Source organism: Talpa occidentalis, unplaced genomic scaffold (genome assembly GCF_014898055.3).
Source record: "Talpa occidentalis isolate TD23 unplaced genomic scaffold, MPIMG_talOcc4v2.1 talOcc4.3, whole genome shotgun sequence".
Lineage (NCBI taxonomy): Eukaryota > Metazoa > Chordata > Mammalia > Eulipotyphla > Talpidae > Talpa > Talpa occidentalis.
The window spans coordinates 140,893,641-140,911,873 of record NW_023603184.1 but is presented as its reverse complement, the minus strand read 5'-3'; the positions used below and the strand labels follow the sequence as shown (position 1 = coordinate 140,911,873).

Genomic DNA, 18,233 nt, shown 5'->3' with positions numbered 1-18,233 from the left:
TTAAATCTGAAAAATAGTTCCCCTGATAACTGTAAACATCAGGGCCAACCTATATTTCAATGCAAGCAAAATCCCTGCCGATCGCGCTGACACTTGCCTATAGAAAGTCTGGAAATATCAGGCCAATGTTACTTCACAGTAGTTCTTTTTTCCATTCCTTTATACAAATCCAGATGGGCCTCAGGGAAGGTAATAAAATATAAAAAATAATCACCCATAAAGATTTGTATTTCTTAAAATTTCTCTTAACCAGTTTCAAGGACTTGGCTTATTTTGAACACGTTGAACCCGATTCAAAAATATACCAAAGACATCTAAAGTATCCATACAGCTTGCCAGTTCCAAATCCACACACGATAAGACAAAGGAATTTTTAAATAAACCAAATGGGATTTTTGGCCAAACCTTTTTTCTTAGCCATGTGAAAATCTGTTTCATGCCATTGACCAAGGTGGTTTTGGCTTTTTCTTCCCATTGTCAGAAGACCAAAGGGGAACTGGATTTTGACAATTTTCCCAGCAGGAATTTTCAGAGTGTGGCATCCTGGCAGGCAAACTGGCACTCTGCAGCCTTGTTAGCATAGTTCTGATACGTATGTCCCACGAGATGCTCCTTCCAGTCAAGGGTGGAGTCAAAGAAGTCAGCAGACCAAAGTTAAAACCAGATGGAAAATCACAGACTCAACATCCAGGACGTCCATTTTCTCAAGAATAAAAGAGGTGTCAGGCCCCTACAGACTGGCTTCCTTGCTTCTGAGATGTAAGAAGCCAGAGGCTTCTACGCTATGAGGTGGGAACAGGGTCTCACCTTGGATCAGATTCACCTTGTTTCTGGAAAATTACCAGTAATGGCCCTTAATGAACAAAATTTTTAAACAAGTGACTTTCAGCAGTTCTGGAAGACAAGTTCAAGAGTATTATTGGACTTTGCTGTGACCTTGAATCCAAATCCCATTGGCAATTAAAATTATGGTCTCTCTTCCAATTAAGTGGTATGAAACCACGAGTTTATTGGGATTCTAAATACCCTTCTATAAATAAGAAAGTGACTCTAGGCACCTGACTTTTAGGTTCAAAGATTTAGATTGGTCTATTTAAGCCAGGGCCAACATTAAGAAAACAACCAAATAGGAAATTTCCCAGAAGTAGGGAAGTGGAGTCAAGTTGGGTGGTCTGAGTTCAACACTACAGCCCACTGGGAACACTTCATTCATGATTCAGGGCATCCGGGACCTTTCCTAAACTAGTTGCCATGGAAACCTGAGCATATCTTCAAGGCAAGGTCAGTTTAAAATTTTCAGAGATTGGGGCTCCCTGGTGGCACAAGGGGTTAAGAGGCAACCTATGAAGCTATCCACAGCCACTGCAGCACAAGTTCAATCCCCAGCCAGGGAGCTACCCACATGGCACAGCAGACCTCTCCTGTTTCACCCGCTGCTCCCCTCAGCAGTGTATTTCAGTCAGTCTGCCTGTTCTGTTCCCCACTCTGTCTCTGGTGAATCCTCTCACCTTCCCGCATCTCGGGCCTGTACCCTAGTTCTCATATGCATAAATAAATAAATCTTTTAAAATAAATAAATAAATAAAAATTTCAGAGATCCTAAACACTGAGAAAGAGCATGTTTCCCATCCAATCACCATCCCTACCCTGTGTTACCCAAAATAATAACTATACTAAATGATAAAATAAGGCTGAGAAAGTTCAAGGGTAGAAACTAATCCATAATTCCTACTCTGATGCTTTTACTACAATGTCAAATCTTTCAGAACACATACCTGAGGAAGTGTGAACCCAGCACACTCAATCATATACAGTTTGATTCAGGGTTTACATAAACCAATGTTACCTCAATTTTTATTTTTTTTTAAAGATTTATTTATTTAAGCATACAAGAGCTAGGGTATGGGTCGGAGGTGTGGGGGTGTGAGGATTCACTAGAGACAGAGTGGGGAGCAGAACAGGCAGATTGACCAAAGTACACTGCTGAGGGGAGCAGTGGGTGAGTCAGGAGAGGTCTTCTGTGCCATGTGGGTAGCTCCCTGGCTGGGGATCAAACTCATGCTGCAATGGCTGCAGGTAACTTCATGGTGCTGCATCTTAATTCCTTGCACCACCAGGGAGGCCCCTCAAGTTTTTTAAAAATGAGTTTATAGTACAATTTTGGTGCCCCATTTATTCTGGATTAAGAGTTATCTAGTCCTGCCTCTTGGAAATGGCCAGCTATTTGGGAACTAGAAGCTCTTCAGCATGGGGTCCTGGACCTATTTCTGCCAAGAGAACCTTGAGCCAAAGCGATGCTCGGTGAGCAGGAATCCTCTAGTCTAGGGTGTGTTTCATAATCAGAGTGTATTCTGAGTTCCTAAGGCTTATCCTGGGTCTCTCACGCCCTGTTTCCAGCAGCACCATGGAAACAGAGAGGTCAGTGCCATGACACTATCCCAGGCGGAAGGAAAAGTGGACTGAAACTAGGGCAGTGAGATGAAAAGAAGGTAGTAAACAGACGAAGCTCTGTGAATGGACAGTCAAGAGGAGCTTATGACATACAGGGCTGTGTGGGTGGGGGCAGAGAGAAGATGGAGGGAGAGTTTCTCACTTGGGTGATGGGGATGATGGTAATCCTACCAGTCAAGGTGGAAATTATAAGACATCGGGGAGAAGGAGAAAATCAAGGGGAGAGAAAAAAGAGAGATGTTGATTTGGGTGTGTGGTGGCTGAACTTGTTGACTCTGGCCAAGTAGAACTGGGTGTCCTGTTGGAGGGGGCACGGGGGAGGGTGGAGAGCTTGTGAGAAAGAGAACAGGAGTCACCCAGATAGTTGAAGCTGAAGGAACCTAAAAGAGTATCTTTCGTGTAAAAATTTCAAGAATAAGGAAAGAGAAGAGATCAGAATGCAGAGGCAGGAGCTGGCCTGAGATAAAAGGAGAAATGCCTTCGCTGAGAAGGAAAAGGAAGCAGAAACTACTGGGCAGGATGACTGCTCCTGTAGGGAAGGAAGAGTTGAAGCTCCCTCTGAACAGACCCCATCCCCCCAGAATGATTAGGAAATGATGTCATTCCCGAGCTTGATAGCGCTGGAGGTCGATGAAAAGGAACGAGAACAAAGAGCAATTGAAAGCACTTGAGACACAATGGGGTTCTTAGCAGAAAGGCAGAGTGGCCAGCTGGGCGGGGTGGTCAGGAGAGCAGCGGAGCCAGTGGAGAAGGGCATCGGAGAAGAGGCAAAGGTCTGGTGGACAAGGGCATCGGAGAAGAAGTGGCAAATGTCTGTGACAAAAGTTAGATAGAAACAACCAATCGTGTATTTTTTAGTCTATGTTCAAAAATTTTGGGTGAAAGAACAGAAAAATAATTCTCAGGTAATTGTGGAAATATGAAAAGTGACTTTCCTATGAAATGGGTCCTGTCATCTTTCAAGTCTGACAGAGATGACCTTTTCACAAATCACAAGTACACTGTGACCTTGACGTTCACCTAGGAGAAAAACAAAACCCTCAGATATCATCATGTGTGTGTGGGGGGGGGGGGGTATGTAGTTATACACACAATGGAATACTATTTGGCCATATTTAAAAAATAAAAAATGAACTGACATTTGTAACAAAATGGATGAAACTAGAGGGAATTATGCTAAGTGAATAAGTCATAAAGACAAACACTATGATTTCACTCTATGTGGCTCATAAAGAAACAAAACAAACTAATGAACTAACTAAATTAAAAATAAACTTTAGGCTACAGGACCAAATTAGTGATTACCAGAAGGAAAGGAGTAAGGGTGGTTAATAAAAAAAAAATAGAAAAACAAATCAATTAGAAAAATAAAGAGGATATAAAAATTGTGTACTGAATCTAAAATTATAGGACATACTCCATATAATTGTAACTTTCTTTTTTTAAAAAAAAGATTTATTTATTTATACAAGAACTGGGGTACAGGCAGATGAACTGGAGGGTGAGAGGATTCACCAGAGACAGTGGGAAACAGAACAGGCAGACTAACGAAATACACTGCTGAGGGGAGCAGCGGGCGAGACAGGAGAGGTCTGCTTCGTCGTGTGGGATTCTTGCCGGCTGGCTGGGATCAAACCTGTGCTGCAGAGGCTGCGGACAGCTTCACAGCATGCCGCTCAACTGCCTGCACTATCAGGGAGGCCCCAATTGTAACTTTCATCAACAAAATATCAAAATCTCAATTAAAAAAAAGTTAGCTTATATAAGATGAATTTTACCCAAGCTTTCTTGAGATAAATTGACGTATAACAGTATGTAAATTTAAGGTATACAACATGCTGATTTATATGCTTATACGTTGTAAAATAATTATCAATGTTGGGTTAACTAAAAATCACATCATGTCATGCAATAACCACTTTCTTTCTGGTGAAAACATTTAAGATCTACTCTCTTAATAACTTTCAAGTATACAATATAGTCTTGTTAACTATAATCACTATGCTGTCAGCAGAACCTAAAAATTTATTTATTTATATCTAGAAATTTGTATTTACTGACCAATTTTTTTCCCCCACCATAGCTCCTTGTAGACCACATTCTAGTCCCTGTTTCTATGAGTTTGGCTTTTTTAGATGCCGTATGTAAATGATATCATATAATCTTTGACTGACTTATTTCACTTAGTATAATACCCTATAGTTCCATCCATGTTGTCATAAACAGCAGAATGTCTCTCTTTCTTGTGGCTGAATAATACTCCATAGTACATACACACCACATTTTATTTATTTATCTTTTCATCTACTGATGGACACCTAGGTTGATTCTATACTTGGCAAATGTGAACAGTGCCACGAGGACCAATTTCCGTAAACTATTTCCATGAACGATCATATGGAAACCTGTACATGTATTGTGATGACAGTTTCATGTGTCAAGTCGGTCACAAGCTGTGCATACATTTGGTCAAACGTGTATGAGTGTGTCTGTGAGGGTGTAACTGACATTTGAATCAGTAAAGTAAGGACGTGGGTGAGCAGTCATGCCATCAATTGAAGACCTGAAAATAGCAAAAGGCTGACTGGCATCAAGCAAAAAGAAACTCCTTGACTATCTGCAAGCCCTTGCTTTGATTTATTTCTCTTCCCTTTGGACTCATTTGAAACATCAATTCTTCCTGAGTTTCAAGCCTGCTTAGAACACTGGCCTTCCTGGGTCTCTAGCTTGCCAACTACAGATGGTAGGATTTGTCAGCCACATAACCACATGAGCTGATTTCACATATAGATGATGAGAGAGAAAGAGAGAGAGAGGATAGGCAGGTAGGTAAGTAGGTAGATAGATAGATAGATAGATAGATAGATAGATAGATAGATAGATAGATAATCTCCATTTCATTCTGTTTCTCTAGAGAATCCTAATGCACATACATACATACATACATAATAAACAACATTTTTAGTATTTCTAAAGAGTGATTTGGTCATCAGATTGTGATGTTGTCTTTAAGTTTCTGTGTATCATATTCTTAAAAATAATATTAAATAAGGGGTTGATAAAAATTAACTTGGAAATTATTTTGTACTTGTCTCTCCAAACACTACCTTTGGCACCAGTTGCACATACAGCCCCCAGGTCAGTCCTAACATCCGGCATGAATGGGTGAAGCTCTTCACAGCTTTCTCACCTGCAATGAAATGGGGAAAGTCCCCCAAAAATGCTATTTTACAAAATGAGCTGGATCTGCCAAAAGTGTGGTGAGGCCAGGAAGTTTCATCATTTTGACTTAGCAGGAAAAATCATTTTGTCGATTAATGATGTCTCCTTTCTAAGCCAGATACTTTTAGGATCCTGGCATTTTTCTTCTCAAGGCAATATTTTACAGTTCCCTTGACATGAAATTTGTTTCCAGTACATTTCTTTCTTATTTCTGACTCATGATACCTGGATAGGGATTTCATCTCCCTGGTCTCGTTTCCCCATTAGCAAAATATGAAGACATTAGGGAAGGTGGTCTAGGAAGCCTCTTGTCAAGTTAATGGCTTAGTATTGAAGCTCATGTTCAATTTCATAGCTGTAAGTGGATCACGGCCATTTCTTTTTATCATTATTAATTTATTGGTCCTTTACATTACCATTACAATTTGGGGAATAGAAATTCACACCTCCATATGTGTACATGCTTCACTCACCCTCCACCAAATTCTAGCACCAATGTCCTATGCCTTGCCTCTCCCCACCCCTTCTGGTATCCAGTATATTTTTCACAGAATCTAAGAATTATTCTCTTTTTTTTTTTTTAAGATTTATTTATTTATTTATATAAGCACTGGGTACAGTCAGAAGCGCGGGAGGGTGAGAGAATTCACCAGATCCAGAGCAGGGAGCAGAGCAGGCAGAAGGACCGAAGTACACTGCTGAGGGGAGCAGCGGGCGGCAGGAGGTCTGTGCGCCATGTGGGACCCTCCTCCGGTGGCCGGGGAGCAGCTGGGGATCGAACCGGCGCTGCAGAGGCTGCGGGCAGCTTCGCAACCCAATGCTCAACTGCTGCGCCACCAGGGAGGCCCCTAAGAATTATTCTTGATGTGTTTTGCTAGTTTGTTTTCATTAGTTATTTATATTCCAAAATGAGTGAAACCATCTGGTGACAGTCTTTTATTTTCTGGCTCATTTCACTTAGCATGATCATCAAGATCCATCCAGTTTGCCCCAAAAGGCACATTTCATCTTTATTTTTTTAATAGCTGAGTAGTATTCCACTAAGCATCCGTAACAAAATTCCTATAGCCAGTTGTTTGTCGTTTGGGTATTTCAGTTGGTCCACTGACTCATTTGTTCTAAGAAATGCTGTGATGTATGTAGGGGTGCATGAAATCTTTCGGATTATTGGTTTCATATACTTTGGGTAAACACCTACTACAGGTATTTCTGGGTCATTTGGGATGTCAAGTTTTGTTTTTTAAGGCCTCTCCTTGCTGTTTTCCATACAGGCTATGCCAGATCCATTTAGGGTCTGTTTTCCTTTCCCATGCCACCAAGATGGCACCTGCTACATCCAGTGTCCTGAGATCCATACCAAACAGCGTCAAAATCCCAATTCCATACCCTGTGCAAGTCCAAATCCATCCTCCACAATTTCTGAAAATTCCTGGGTAAGATTTTGATCTCCCAAGAACTCCTGGAAGTAACCTTGGTTTGCCCAGTTGATGGACAAATGGCTTTTTCATATCTGAACTCCATGAAACTAGATGTGAAAATCCTTTCCCTCCATCTCTCAAATCTCCAAAGGGAATGAGGGGGAGGAGGGACAGTATCACAACAGATACAGGAATACAAGAAATACAAATAGAAATATTAACAGCCTCTTTAAATATTAGGCAATGTAATATTAGGCATCCCCATTCCCAATCTGTTTAATTAGCAGATCACATCTCCCCCGGCAATTCATCCCTTTCCTCTGAAAGCGGAATAATTTTTATTTTCCTGTTCCAAGCATTTTAACAATCTATTTTATTGCTTCTGAATCTCTTGTTGACCTCAGGCTCTCTCTCACCCACTATCCCAAATTTTAGTAGAGTGTTCAGACGAAAAAGGTTGTCTCCCAAAGAATCCTGGCACCAATTGCTCGGAGAATGTATTTCTCACATCAATTTTCCCAATACATACAAAGGTAATGGTAATGGCACTGTTGTATTCAGACCTATCCTATGTCCATAGTCCCCACCCACGTTCCAAGAAGCTCTCACCATCTGGTTCACACAATGACCCAAGAGAGATAGTGACCTCCAACTGGTAGGCACAGCTGCCTCTGAGATGGGAAACCTTGTATGGCAAAGTTATAGCAAATTAAAGATCACGTGTAAAACCATTCAAACACTTCCAGTAATTGAAGTTATATTTGAAAACCATTTGCACAGTTCTCTACATTTCTGAGGTCAGTAACTATTATTTTAGTACATATGGTAACGGACCTAGTATTAGTTCCTCTTGGCTATCCTGGCAAGTCATCCCAGTTAAACAGATTATTACTTCTTTATTATTTATTTATCCCCAGTGATGAGACTAATTTGGGGTGCATGTACTTTTTTTTAATCTTATTTTTCACAATATTTTCTGCAAATAAGGAGCGATACATGATTTTTAATTTTGTTATTATCTGGTATGTGCTTGTAGATGGGCTATAATTGATTTTATTTTCTTGTTTCTGCTTGGTTTTTAATTAATAATTTATATTAGCCTTTAATACCAATAATTAGCCGAAGTCTGACTCCTGATAGAATCTCATAAGCATCTCTTACAAATAAAATTCATATTTACCTCTAAAATCAAATGATTTTTAATGATGATTTAAATAGATTTGAGAATTTCTCTGCCTAGAAAAATAATGCTTACTTCTAAAAACAAATATTTAAACATCTTTAAATAAACAAATTTTAAGAGGCATTATAAGCTTTTATAGCTTCAGAATAGCAATTTCTGGAATACACTTGAAGATACCTGAAGGCAAGCAAAATTGGTAGCTTATGAAATTGTAGGATGTTAATTACAGAATTAAAAGGATTACAGAATTAATAGCTCAATATTTGCTCTTTTGCTTACACAGATTTTATTTTTCAGTATTTTTGGTGCAATTTATTTTTAACGAAAAATACAGTCAACCTAAAAGTCTTTTGAAAAGTCAATTTTCCTGAAGCCAAGGGCTATAAACCTCTTAAGCATCTTCCATTTAAGTAGATTTAAATTTTTCTGACATTCATTTTCCCATCATCATGTACAAGACTTTGATTAAAGCCAGAAAAGGACCAGACATACAAAATAAACTGAGAAGGCCCCAAAATGTTTGAGGGCCTATTTAAGCAATCTATGGAGGATTAACACAAATTTGAATGGGTGAGCGGGGAACACTCTTCTCCTCCTCTGCCCAAGTGGTGTGTTTTCACCTCAGGCTTTCAAGGAAGCAGCTGCGCTAAGTAAACAGAGGCCGCGTGCACCAGCATCCACCGCGCCCAACAGGATCTCCACACTTCTAAGTCTCTCTGAGAACAAAGAAAGGAGCCACAGTCACACAAGACGAGTCCAAGAGGCTCCTGGTCAGAACATCTCACCGTCCACAGCTACATCCAGGGCCCGTGTGGCGCTTCAGTTGACCAGACTGGAGGAAACCCCAACCTGTGTTTTAGGGAGTAATTTCTAAGAGTAAGCGCCTTGACATTGCTGTGAGGCATTGAGATGACTGTCATGTAAAATGGTACTGAATGTGGAGAATTTCATTACAGAACAATGGATTTGTAGGTGTTAGCAGACACCCCACAGAGGCCTCAGGAGAAACCTACCTTGTCACAGCTTGATCTGGGACTTCCAACCTGCAGAACTGTGAGAACATATTTTCTGTTGTTCAAGTCCCCCACCTATGGTATTTTACTAGGACACCCCAGCAGACGTGTTCAGGCCAGCTTTTCCGTGTCCGTTACTTCTGTAAATAAAGATAATTATGCCCTTCCTGGGGCCTAGTGTGAGACAAAACGAAACAATGAGTATGAAATGCTAAGCCAGCTCCAGGCACAGATAAGGAAGTCCATGCATACAAGGTATTAATTTTAAGAATCCAATTCATTGATATTTAAGTGAATAATATGAGGTACAGAGACGTGAAATCCCAGCACCAAAGCAGTTAGCTTCTTGGCAAGCCAGACTGGGACCAGGATCCAGGTCAGGATTTAAGAGAGTGGAATTGATCCTTACCTCAGTTTATCTAACTCAACTACTATGGTGGTTGCATTTCTCATGCCTCACAGCATTGAAAGCCTCGGGGGTCTATTGGGGCCTAACTGAGTCCTGACGGAGGACCAGGCACTATTCCAGGTGCAGGGAATCAGAGGTGAACTGGCAAAGCACCTGCTGTCACAGGGCAGAGGTTCTGCCAGCAGGAGGCACACTTGACTATAACATGAGCACAGTCCTGTCAGAGCCATAACCAAGCATTCCACTAGAGATTGAATGTGAGAGGGGACGAGCCAGGCATGACAGGACATATTGTCAGGACAATATGTACAAAGGCCCTGAGGTAGAATCAAGTTACAGAATAATGAGAGGAAATAAAAATGGTTAGTTTTTCTTTAACACAGATTGTGGCTGCTCTTCTACCTATGTTGGGAGGCTGCTGCCCTAAGGGGAGCTGGAGTTTTTGTAGAAGACCTGTTTACTCTGCATACGGAGGTCCAGGACATTAGAAGTTCTGCAAACAGATCTTCTTCCCAGAATTGACTCCTGTTCTCTGAGGATGTGCTGGCTTCTGCGCATGTTCCCTACTAACCAGGAAAACTTGTTTCAGCAGTAACTTATTAATCTGTATTAAAAAAAAAACCACACAATTGTGTGCTATTTTCTTGTTCCTTTGTTCATATCTTCAATGAAAGCTTGGGCTGGGAGAGTGAAAGGCAGAGCCACTCTCGATGGCTCTCTCCCCAGCCTCCCCCCATTGCAAATTCTAGACTCTGAGTCTTCGTTAATGGCAGAGTACATCATCAGCTGTCCTGTCCACGGCATACCTAGAAGCCTGCTTTCCTTAGAGAAAAAGTTCAAGAGGTATTCATTACTATAAGGGGAGAAAGAATCCATATGCTTTTTTCCTTACTGAATTGGAACCCACAGTGAGGCCTGATGTCAAAGGGAAATATCCAAAAGCCAAGGGAATATAGTGACAGAAATCAGCCAGTGTTGAGCAGAGACAGAGCCATGAGGCCACAATGAGCAGAGCTGGGGATGGTCTTGAACATAACCTTGTTTGACGCTCACCTTAAAAATGTGGAGACTGAGCCCATGGAAGTTTCTAGAACTTGACTCAAGGCACACAGTAAGACAGCAACAGAGCCATAACTAGAATACAGGTTGCCCAGCTCTGAGCCCAGATGAGTCATAAGTGACCTGCCCCAGGTTGCACAAGTGAAAACTAGTAGAAAGTGCTTACAAGCAGCATCTGTGTGCGTTCAAAACCCCAACCCTTAATTGCACCTTGAGCAGAGTGTTTGGGCACCTGTCAATCACTCAGACACTAGTTCCTGATACTTGAAATTCTCAGTTGTGGCTTGAGGATGAAAATCAATGACGGCAAACTCTTGAACTTATGGGCTCCCAGTGGAATAAACAAAAATCCCTTAGGAAATTGTAGGGAGGGGTGGACTCCTAGACCAACTCCCCAGGAAAGGCGCCTACTATTAAGACCCCATGGCTGCCCTCATTGAATAAATAACATAAACTAGAAAGTTTTATTCTGACGTATTTTAAAAGTCAAAAATTCTTCGGTGTTAGGAAGACATCAAAATTTCTCAGGAAACCCAAGACTAGAAAAATTTCTGGCATAAAGGGAATAACAGGGGGGCCCCAACTATTGACAGATTTCTGGGCAGGGCAGGCCGAGCACTCCCTCTGAAGGTGCCTTTTTACTTCCTTGTGACTTCCTTGCTTTTTACTTGCCTTGAGTGCCCAGAAGCACCAGAAGCCGGGCAAAGGGATGCCTAGAGAAAAAATAACTAGCGAGCATCAGTAGCCCTGAGGCCGAATGCTCCATGTGGCCTCTAAACCTAAGGTAGCCCGTTTTCATTTCCAATGGGAAACCGATAAAGATCCAGATGTAAGCAGCTTTAGATTCATATTTCAAAATCTTCAAAAACCCTGCTCTGTTTCCACAGCTCTATTTCACATGCTTATTTTATGAGTCTCTTGATGAGAATCTAAACCTTGATCGCTCTTCCACCAACCATTAATCTTTGAAATACAATTCAAGGAAAAGGCTGTGTGGCAATCAAGTGTTCGCATCCAGAATTGATGAAAAATGAAGGAGACCTTGGGTTCTTAGAAGAAACGCCTATGGGCTGGCGCTGTGGAAACCAGCTAAGCTGATCACCATGGTAACACGCACACACACACACACACACACACACGTGGCACAGCCCATGAGCGCGTGGCTTCATTTCTCCTCTGAAACTAGAGATCATTTTAAGGTTACCTACCAAAGAATAAAACGGAGGGAAGAAGGGAGGAGAAGGGAGGGAAGGAAAATGGAAAGATGGACAGCTTTTCCTAGAAGCTGAGGCACGTCATAGAAATTCATAGTTCCTTAAGAATTTTTTTTTCCTCTTTTGCAGATTCTCTCCCAGGTTGAACATGTCAGCCACTTCTTCCACACCTGCTCACACTGGGCTTTGTGTGCTAATGTCAGTTTACCAAGAACTATTTGTTAAGTGTATGGTGTTTACAGAACACTCTACAGGACTATAAAAGAGAGAGAAAATATATTGTCAAAGGATTAGCGGTGAGTACTGTCTAATTGAGAAGTAAAATATATGTTCTTGAGATCATTGAAGAGTATTCTTGTGGTACAATACCTAAGATATGGGAGCAACCTAAGTTTCCAGGGACAGGTGAGTGGATAAAAATGTAGCATACATACACCTGGAATACTACTCTGCCATTTGCAGCAACATGGAAGAAACTTGAGGAACTGTGTGAAGCGAAGTCAGAAAGGTAAATACAAATACTGGGTGATTTTTGCCTATGTGTGCAATATAAGGAAACTAGGAGATTAAAGAGACAAAACAAAAGAAAAATAAACTAGTGGACATTGAAAACCAAAATGAGTTATCAGAGGTAAAGAGAGTGGGAGAAGTAAGGGTGGAAGGGATATCATAGATGGTGGTGGGTGTTTGGTTTGGTTTTGGGGGGGGAGGTTTTGTTTGTTCTATTTTTGCTTTTTTAAGTTGGGTGGTGATAATGGTTACACAATTCTGTAATTTTACCCAAAAAAATGAATTACACACATAGATCATTTTATGACATATAAATTATGCTTCTGTTTTAGAAATAATTTTAGAAAAAGAATATTCTTGTGGTCCATAGTCTCCAAAAATGGGTCCATCATTTTCTTACCTCAATATATGGTGTCCAGATCCCCACACCTCCATCTGGGTTTGCTTTAGACCAGTAGAGCAGATCTGATATTCTGGGACTTCTGAGTCCAGGTCTTTGGAGGACAGGGAATGTCTGCTTCCTCTTTATGGACAGCCACTCACCATGAAATGGACAACGAATCTGAAACTGCCATGCTAAGGAAGACCGAGAGAGAGAGAGAGAGAGAGAGAGAGAGAGAGAGAGGAAGATGACCCCAGTCAAATCCAGCCCTCCCAACCAAGGCACCAGGTATGAGAGTGAAGAAACCATCTTGAACTTTCTAGCTTTATTAAACCACTCAGCAAAACATAGCCCAGATTGTGGAAACATGAGAAATTAAAAAACTGTTAATAATGTTTTAAGTCACAAAGTTTGGGATGGTTATAAAATAGCAATTTATAATTAAAACTCCAAAGTAACACAGAAACCTAATATCTGGTAATGCAATTAAATACTGTGAAAGAGAACCCTTTAATGAGTTTTAACTGGAGACTGAGGGCTTTCTGAGTGCCAGTCACAGCTCTAAGCATTTCCATTGTCTTCATTCATTTACACTTCAAAGTAGCCTACAGGAAGAACACACCATTATTACCTCCATTTTACAAAGGTAGGGAAGTAGCCTGTCCCAGATGTCAGTGACAGTCAAGATTCAAATGCAAATCATAGCAGGTGCCAAATCCATGGAGGTAACCACATCATGTAACTGCTCACAGTTCAGGAGACTTGGGGGCTGATTTAGCAGATAACACAACACCAAAATTGGCAAAGAAGCGAGGGCTGTTTCAGTCAAGAGGAATAGCACAAGTCTTGGGTCAGACCAGGAATGTCGGGCACATATATAAAAGACCAGGAGAATCTATATAAAAAGGCATGAATGAAGCCTGTTACACTCTGGAAGTCAGACTGAAGTCTGGAAGTCAGCACTTTCAGGTGAGAATTGCCCCATGGCAATCACCCTTTATTTGGGGGACATGGTGCCCATCATTTGCCTTCAGCATATTTGGTGTTTAGAGCTGTTATTCTCATTTTGCTGCACAGTAGCAGCACCTGGGGGATTCTTAAAACTCTCAATGTCCAGGCATCACTCCAGACCACTTAAATCAAAATGTCTGGGAGTAAACCTAGGTATCAAGATCTTTTTTAGCATCCCCATGTCAGGCCAGTGATATAGCCAAGTTTGAGAACCATTTTTAGACAGTTTTGACTGATAGCATTCAAATAGAATTTAGGAGGTAAAGAGAAAAGAGGAAATGACATCCATCCCTTCCAAGACAAAAAAGAAAATAAGTATAACCCAGATTTTTGCAATAGGAGAAACACACACACACACACACACACACACACACACACATACTCAAAACCTGCCTCTAATACTTCCCTCCCCAAAACAAGTGCATTTAGAAATAATATCTTGGGTTATTTCTTGGGGAATTTGATCAATATAGAAGACTGGGTGCATGTATTTTCCTTTTCTCTTGCTCAGATTCTCATAAAAATGTGGAGAAGAATTTTTTTAAGAAAATCATAGTAACAATAGAAAAATAGAACATCATTAGTAAGTCCAAAATGTTGAAGAATGTATTCAAGAAGGATAACAGGTGGTATTAAAAGAAGGATAAAAGAACAGAGAAAGGCAAAGCCGCGTGTAAGGACGACATCCCTGCACTGGTCCTGCGAGTGGTCTCCATTCAGTCAATAGCTGTCAAGAGTTGGAGAGAACCCAGACATCATTAGGGTGATTAATTGAAGGACTGCACTTAAAAGATAGGCATTTATCACTCCATTTCCATTTCTCTGTATATGCAATGAACAGGAAATAATTTGTGTACACAGATAATAAAAAATTTAAAGCATGGCAAATATTTTTCAGTTATCACAATAGTGAGCAGGTAAATTTTCCTTATTAAAAGACAAATAATCCCACTGAAGCTAGGAAAACTCAACAACATGTAATGTCTTAGATAAAGGAAATTTATTCTTGCAGATGCTGAAGGCTGAAGTCCAAGGTCAAGATGTCAGCAAGGTTGCCTCCCTCTAAGAACCACAGACTCCTTGGCCTGTGGGTGGCCCACTTCTCCCCACCCCCCATCCCTTCACATGGCATTGGCCCTGAGGGTGTCTCCAAGTTTCTCCTTTTTATAAGGACACAAGTCATATTGGATTAGGGTCCACCTCATGGCCTCATTTTAACTTGATTACGTCTGTAAAGACTATCTCTAAAGAAGGTGACATTCCGAAGTACTGGCGGGATAAGATCTCAGCATATGAATTTTAGGGGCACACAATTCAACCCACAGAAAGAACATATCTCACGTAGGGACTGCTGGCTGAGTCTTGATCTAGAAGATGTCATGAGGAGTAGATCTATTACCTGAGCAAAAAATAAATTATTTGCTAAGCCACTGAGTTATACTGAGTTAGCCAGACCTTACCATGTAACTCTGCCCATATCATTAAAATAATAAAATGGAGCTTCTCAGAATTTGGCTTCTGTAAAATAATGGAATTGATCACTCACTGGGTCTCAAAGTGTGGTCCCCCTGCTCTCCCAGCAACATCTGCATTTCCTTGGGACTTATTAGAAATTCAGGTTCTCTGACTCCACTCCAGGACGAGTAAGTAACAAACTCTGGAAGTGGGACTCAGCGATGTGAATTTTATCCAGCCTTTTGATTTGTTCTTTAAAAAAAAAAAAAAATGGCAACACAAACCCCCAAATAAAATCCTATCCTTTCAGCCAGATCTCCTGAACTTCGTAAGCAACACTCAGTCCTCAGTGCTCAGTCCTAGATTTTCTCGGAATATTGTCAACAATGGTGATTGTCCAGATCAATATGAACATTCATCAAGAAATCACTTTTTAATGACAGTAATATATGTTCTCATATATTATCTAAAAACTGGACCTGAAGTCAAACTAACTGTTTTCTGGGGCCTTCCCTGCCATAGTTTTATATGATCCTATGATATGATATTACAACATCTTTGAGGTAGAACTGAGGGTGACCCAAACTACCCTTGAAAATTTGCTGGCTTAGATGCTACATGGGTTCCCAAAGGACAATCCAGAGGACCAACATCAGGTCACCTACTCAGTCTGAGTTTTGAAGTCCTAAAACCTTTATGAAATGCACCACTAAGTCACAAGTAATCAATAAGTGCTGGAGTATGGTAAAATTATAAATTTGAAGAAAAACAAGGCACTGATTAAAGAGTCCATCCCTATAACTTTAGACTACCAGAAGGCAGTGGGAAAGACCTCATAAAAAAAAGGAGGGAAAAATTTGAAAATATTCAACTAATTGAAAATGTGCAAGTACAGGCAAACTCCCTGGAGAAAAGCACTATGTAATGTGATTTATGGGGTTCTGGGAAAGGTCATTCATACCAAAAACACCACCTACCCTAATCAGACTCCCACCAGCTTCCAACTCTCCCTGTTCTCCATCTTCGCTTGATTCTGCCTTAGAGTAGATGCTTATCAAAACTTTATCAATCACTATCAACCACTGCCATCTTAACAGAAATTTGACTTATCAGAGGAGCTATTCATACATTTAGCAGGACTCTTGAGAGGAGAGTACAAGCTTGTAAATTTTGAAGTGGTGGAATAATTAATCCAAGCCTACTGCCTCTGAAGGGTGGGGAGCTTGGAGTGCCAGAGTGAGGAATCCTGAGATCCTAGCACAAATGGGGACAAAGCAAGTGGAAGGGTAAGGAGACAGAGAAGGAAGCTATTGATAAGATGTAATGTGGGGTTCCTGTGTGTGAGCACGCATCTACATATTTTACATTTATTCTCCTCTTATTTTTTTTTCAAAGATTTATCTATTTATGCATCCAAGAGCTGGGGCACAGGCCAGAGGTGTGGGGGGTGAGAGGATTCACCAGAGACAGAGTGGGGAACAGAACAGGCAGATTGACTGAAATACACTGCTGAGGGGAGCAGCAGGCGAACCAGGAGAGGTCTGCTGCCCCATGTAGGTAGCTCCAGGGCCAGGGATCAAACTTGTGCTGCAGTGGTTCTGGTTAGCTTCAAAGTGCTGTGTCTCAACCCCTTGTGCCACCAGGGAGGCCCTCTCCTCTTATTTAACCTACTGGCTAAATGTTATGAATTCCATTGTCATTATCATTATGACTATATTATTTTACAGCTGATGAAAGGCTCAAAGGAGATAATAAATTTACTCAAGATTACAGAGTTAGCCAATGGTAGAATCTGCAGCTATCTCTGACTCCATTTTGGGCACATTTCTCTCTTACTACAAGGCTTCTTAGAATTATTTCTGGGTTTTTTTTTTTTTTTTTTTGCATATTTATTTTTTTTATTTTTTTTTTTTAAATATTAATTTTATTTTATATTCCCCCATACAATTGCAAACGCCCCATTCTGACCCCAATCCTTCCCCTCCCGCCCCCACCCCCAAAAAGTGTCTCTGGTTCATAGTTTTTTTGTTGATTTTGATTTTCACTTTCTTATATTCATTTTCCTGGTCCTTATTTAAGTTTTCTAGATTCCTGCTATGAGTGAGACCATCCGGTATTTTTCTTTTCTTTTTGGCTTATTTCGCTGAGCATGATCCCTTCCAGTGCCATCCATGTTGCTGCAAATTGCATGTGTTTATCTTTTTTGAATGCTGAGTAATATTCCATGGTATATATGTACCACATCTTCTTGATCCAGTCATCTATTTTTGGGCATTTGGGTTGTTTCCAAAGCTTAGCTATTGTAAACAGTGCTGCTATAAACATAGGAGTGCAGGTGCTCTTTGGAATTGATGTTTCTGTGTCCTTTGGGTAAATACCTAGGAGTGGAATTGCTGGATCATATGGAAGCTCTATGTTTAGTAGGTCCAGAAATCTCCACACAGCTCTCCATAGTGGTTGGACCAGTTTGCACTCCCACCAACAGTGCACAAGAGTTCCTTTTTCTCCACAACCTCGCCAACATTTGTTGTTGCTAGTTTTTTTAATATGTGCCATTCTCACTGGTGTGAGATGGTATCTCATGGTAGTTTTGATTTGCATTTCCTGATTACAAGTGATGTTGAACATTTTTTCATATGTCTGTTGGCCATTTGCATTTCCTCTTCAGAGAAGTTTCTTTTTAGCTCTTCTGCCCATTTTTTGACTGGATTATTTTCTTTGTTGTTGCTGAGTCTCATCAGCTCTTTGCAGATTTTTGTGATCAGTCCTTTATCATTAGTGTTGGGTGCAAAAATGTTCTCCCAGTTGGTGGGGTTTCTCTTTGTTTTTGTTATTGTCTCTTTTGCTGTGCAGAAGCTCTTTAATTTGATGTAGTCCCAGCTGTTTATCTTTCTCTTCACTATCAC

General features: G+C 40.7%; 1 long non-coding RNA gene across 1 annotated transcript; it reads left to right on the top strand.

Moving 5' to 3' along the window:
• Positions 1-11,893: 11,893 nt before the first annotated feature.
• Positions 11,894-14,750, top strand: LOC129146566 (uncharacterized). The gene is made up of 3 exons (XR_008553431.1): positions 11,894-11,954; positions 12,099-12,265; positions 14,384-14,750. It is a non-coding gene; the product is annotated as an uncharacterized LOC129146566 (long non-coding RNA).
• Positions 14,751-18,233: the final 3,483 nt, after the last annotated feature.